Source organism: Telopea speciosissima, chromosome 7, assembly GCF_018873765.1.
Source record: "Telopea speciosissima isolate NSW1024214 ecotype Mountain lineage chromosome 7, Tspe_v1, whole genome shotgun sequence".
Taxonomy (NCBI): domain Eukaryota; kingdom Viridiplantae; phylum Streptophyta; class Magnoliopsida; order Proteales; family Proteaceae; genus Telopea; species Telopea speciosissima.
In genome coordinates, this window is record NC_057922.1 from 10,471,306 (window position 1) to 10,476,440 (window position 5,135).

Consider the following 5,135-nt stretch of genomic DNA (forward strand, 5'->3'; position numbering starts at 1 on the left):
TCCTGTCCAGCCGTGGCGGAAGCTGGACTGTCCAGTCTCATTAACCGACAGCAAAATCAGGGGTGGGGTGGTCATTTTACAGGTGGGTCTTAGATGGGATCCACTTGTGAAATGATCACCCCACCCCTGATTTTACTATCATTTACCGGGACTGGACCGTTCAGTTCCCGTGACGGCTGGACAGATCCTTTTTCGGTTATGGCTGGCTGTAGGGGTGTAAATGAATAGTCGAAATTCATTTCCGTATCCGTATTCGTTTAGTACTATCCAAATCCGTCCTAAAGCTAAACGGATATAGATATGGTTAGGCTATAGCTATCCGAAAAGCTATACTTACATGTAAACGGATAAAATATCTTATCCGTATCTATGTCCGTATCCATTTAGCACTATTCGAATCCATTCGAATACTAATCGGATGCGGATGCGGATGCGGATACAATACTATTCACACCGAATCCGTTCCGTTTACAACCCTACCTGACTAGCTTGCTGTCGCCAAACGTATTTAATTCATTTACTTCATTTTAAACTATAAAAAGAGACGGCAGATCACTATTAGTTATCATCACCAAACAGTCAGCAACATCTGGTTATGATTAAAAAGGTCAGAGAGAAAGAGAGAGACCAATAGGATAAGAAAACTTTTTCCTAAGAGAACTTGGGAATTAAGCCATCAGGTGCACTGGAGTTCTGGACCACTGCTTCAAAGTCCTAAACCCGACAGTAGATTCCACTTTAATAGATTTTAGATCCCTAGAGTGCCCACACCTCATCTTATCCTTCCATAGTCCAACATATTCCACTCCTACAAAAAGGAGGCATTCCATCCTTTTAATTCGATTCATCATTTTATGGGGGAAAGTTTTCACGGACACCCCCCCCAGTAAGTATACAATATATCACGAATCTTTTCAATTCGATTCATCATTGTTTGGGGGAAAATTTACGACACTCCCTGTAAGTATACAATATATCACGAATACTTCAAACACGGTCAAAATATCAACCTTCCCCCTCCCGTTAAGCACAGTTAGCATCCAAGATTGAAATGTCAATTTTACACCCTTAGTTATTTAAATAAAAACTCATTTCATGTTTTACCTCTTCTTCCATCTTTTTACCATTGGAGCATCTTCTTACATTGGAGAACTGCTACAAATCCATTTTTGGCCAACCCTCACTTACGCTAGCTCCAGTGACCATTACCTGTGACAATTCCAACTCCGGCAATCATTACTTACGATAACTCACCATTTGCTTTTCAACAAGTGGCAAACTGGGAATCTAGGAAAATGAAAGCAGATATCAATGTCTTTTACCATTTCAAAGGTTTAGGGTTTGAATGGAAAAAAAAATTAGAGTTTGACGGGTTCATCTAGCCTTGCCTTACCCATGCCTTACCCACCTAGGAATACCCAAACAATAATATTAGGTTAGTGTTAAGTATCAAAGATGAACAAGAGCTTCGATTATTCCTATCTTTCTCCACATGGACTCAATGGAAGAAAAACTTCTGATGCATCAAATGTCAATAAGCAATACCTGAACTCTTTGACTAAAAAAAAAAGTTTGCTGTCAAACTGTGTTTATATCCTCCAGTGGGGCCAATGGGAGCACATGTAAGAGCATTCAAGGAGGGGCAGGGAGGTTTTTTTGTTTTTTTTTTGTTTTTTGCTTTTTTGGTAGAAAGCAGGGTGGTTACTTCACTGCCCCATGTAGGAGGGCGTAAGGGTCTGTATATACGTCAAGCAGCGTTAACGGTAAAAAGAATTATGTGGGGGTAGCATGATCGTCGTCCTCAGATACAGCTTGACATGATCATCCCACCCCCATGAAATGGGATTTCCATTGACCTTCACTGAAACCAACTATGTATTCGCTCGCCACTGAACTAAAAGCTATCATCACCAAGGATGGATTACTTGGGAAAAGACCAACTCCCCACATGGGGACGGGTGGGGACAGATCTCTGGCCACCTTCCATAGGGTTGTGGGATGGAATCCGGATCAGTTACCCACACCCCCATGAAGGGTTCAGATCTGTCCCCCCCCGTTCTCATGTGGGTAACAGATCTGAACTCTATGGGACCTACCTCTGGTGTGTGATTCTCATACCCCATGGAGGGTGGAGATCTTTCCCCATCTGTCCTTATGTGGGGAGTTGATCCGGACTCCGGATTACTTTTGGACATAAAGATAGGTTGGGTGTGCTTTACATATCGCTCTCGCATATAATTTTATGAGAGGAATTCTGCATAACTAAATTGAATACTTTTTGTCTTTTTGACTTATCTTCTTCTATTTTCTGTTTTTGGTTGGAAACAACCGTCTAGTCGGTTGGAATACATGTCTCTCGGGATCGATTCTTCTAGTTTGCATATTGTGCCAAAAAAAAAACACCTCCTTCCATGGATTTAGTGCACGGTATCGGAATGGGTATCGATAATCTAGAAAATTGATATGATACCGATACGTTATTGGTCTGTATCGGATAAAATTACCCTGAAACTCCATAAAAAAAAATGAGTTTTTTGATCATTTTACCCATTGTCCATACTGTGCTACTGATATGATATTGGCATAGTATCAACATCGATGACTAGCAAAACTGATAGTTGTAGTAGATTTATGTTGGCTTGTCTTAACCTAATCCTATTCTAATTTAGATTATGATAGACAAAACAAAAAACACTTGAATTCTTTTTCTACAAAAGAAAACAAAGGACCCACCCCAGTCAAGTATAAAATCAAACCCATTCCCTTTGAAAAGGTACATTCAACAAATTTTCAGCCCCAATGGAGGTAACTTGTTATGTGATACAAATGGCCACTCCTTCATACATACCCTAAAAATCTGCTCCACTAAGTAGAGCCAGTTTTTAGAAGGTCATATGTTATCTTAGACTTTCAATCACCCTTTTTATCCACTCTTATAATTACATGTTCTTTTCTACTGATAAATGTCACCACCAAAAGCATCAATCACAATTTTTATGGTAAAAGACTTTCTAAGCTTTTTTGTGTAAAAATTACAATGCACCCATAATTAAAATTCCTAGTGGTGGGAATGAGTTATATATTACTCTAATCATACGTTGTCTTGGTGACACATATCCAAACCCTGGAGTTTGTTTTCGCTGTATGTAAGTTCACACTGGATGTATGCTCAGCGTTAGATCAACCATCGTGTGCACATCATAGTCGGGGCTCCATTTTTACCAATTTTCTTATGATTTTGATGTCTGTCATCTACAAAACTTGTTCCACGTCATGACGACTAAAAGTCCGCAACCACTCTACCAAGGGAGAAGTGCCAACCGCTAAGGCCTTGATGAGTGAATGGGCCGGGCCGGGCCGGGGCATATGAACACATACTCTACTAGCACATAAAGTCGTTGTTTTCACACGTCGACCGATCAGCGATCAGTGCTTTTGTTTAATACACCATCGATTCAAATTTTTTTTTCTTTTTAAGGCCGAGGCCATTCACTACACATTGTGGAGCCACTCGATCACAGTCATATTAACTTGGAGAGGGAGAGATTGGTGACGAAAGAGCACCGGTAGAAGGCAGCGATGGACGGAAGGAATGTTTCTGGGGAAGGCATGGAAAGTTCGAGCCATGATCAAACCTCCAATAAGAAGAAGAACAAGGGTACCATGGCACCCCCTAAGAGAGGAAATAAGGTGAAGTTTATGATATTTGAAGATCTTTTGCAGAGAGGCTCCTCTTCCTCCAAGTCTAAGCCATCCCCTCCCAACGGTTCTGCTACTTGACTTCTTCTTCTTCTTCTGATTTCTTTCACCACCATACTATAACTTAGCTACGGCCCTCTCTTTCCACTGTTTGTATATTTAATGTAGTGATCATCACCTGTTAGTGCTGCGTTCTTGTCTGTCTACTTACTTATAGAAGATATTGTAATAGGGATTATAGACTATAAATTTTAATAAATTTTCCTACTCTTCCTTGTTGTCGAGACTCGAGATCAATGTGTGTTTTAAGTGTACAATCAATTAATAAATGGCACACATGGCCTCTCTGTACCGCCGGATGTGCACCGCCGCCCCCCGCCGGTACTGTAGAGGATTTTAATTCAGAAGCTATGTTTGTTTGTTGGGTCTCAAGGCATGGAGAAAAAGAAGAACAAGAACACCCCCCCCCCTCCCAACCCATGACCACCTACCTGATCAGGAAAATACCACTCTGCAACTTAAGCACCACCGCCCTATGTTCTTCCACCCTCGTCCTCATCCTTAACCTCACCCCGCCTCGTAACCCCACGTCCCCACCCCATCCATTTGCAACCCCGCCCAACCTCCCTTTTCATTCCCCACTCCACCCTCTCTGTTTTTTTCTCCCCAACCCGCAACCGTGCCCTCACCCTCACCCTCACCCTGCCCGCAGTCCCACATTCCTGCTGTTTTTCCTGCAATCCCAAAAGGCTTTTATCTCGAAAGCTTGCAGATTTGATAGTACCGATACCAAACGATGGCGAAGATGGGTTCTTGTTTCCAATTGAGAATGAATCGGGGATGTTCACTCGAAACGGATCCAGATTCCCCCAAATACTAACAGAGTTGTTTTGGAGATTTACGTGTCATTTCATGGAGACGATGAGTTCTGGTGCTCGAACCCTCCCTACTCTTACGTCAAACTGAACAGCTTCATCACTGGTCGAGGTAATGGAGCTTTCCGGTAGGTTTTGCGGCGATCGATGGTGTTCTTGTTGATTTCAGACTCTTTTTCCTGTAATATTTGTCGGTGGAATCTCCCAATCCGTTGTTCTAAATACCGATTGTGGCAATTAGGGTTCTCAGCCTGCCTTCGTATGACATCGATTTGACCACATTTCTTTCTTGGCTGAATTTTGGAGGGAGGAAAAAGGTGTCAGTCAGTCATGGGTCAGATTCCCCGTTGCAGAAGGATAGAAAGGAGGAAGAGGGGCTTCGAATTAACAGTTTTTTTCCAATTTACCATTTGCCCACATTGGTCCATAAAATCCCATAAAATCTCGTACAGGAATCCACGTGGGAGGGTGGTGTAGAGTCCCCATTAGGTGGGTCTGGGTCCCATGCATGGCATTTGGGTAAAATAATGAAAAGCTTAGGTTGGTCTTACGTCTGTGCAG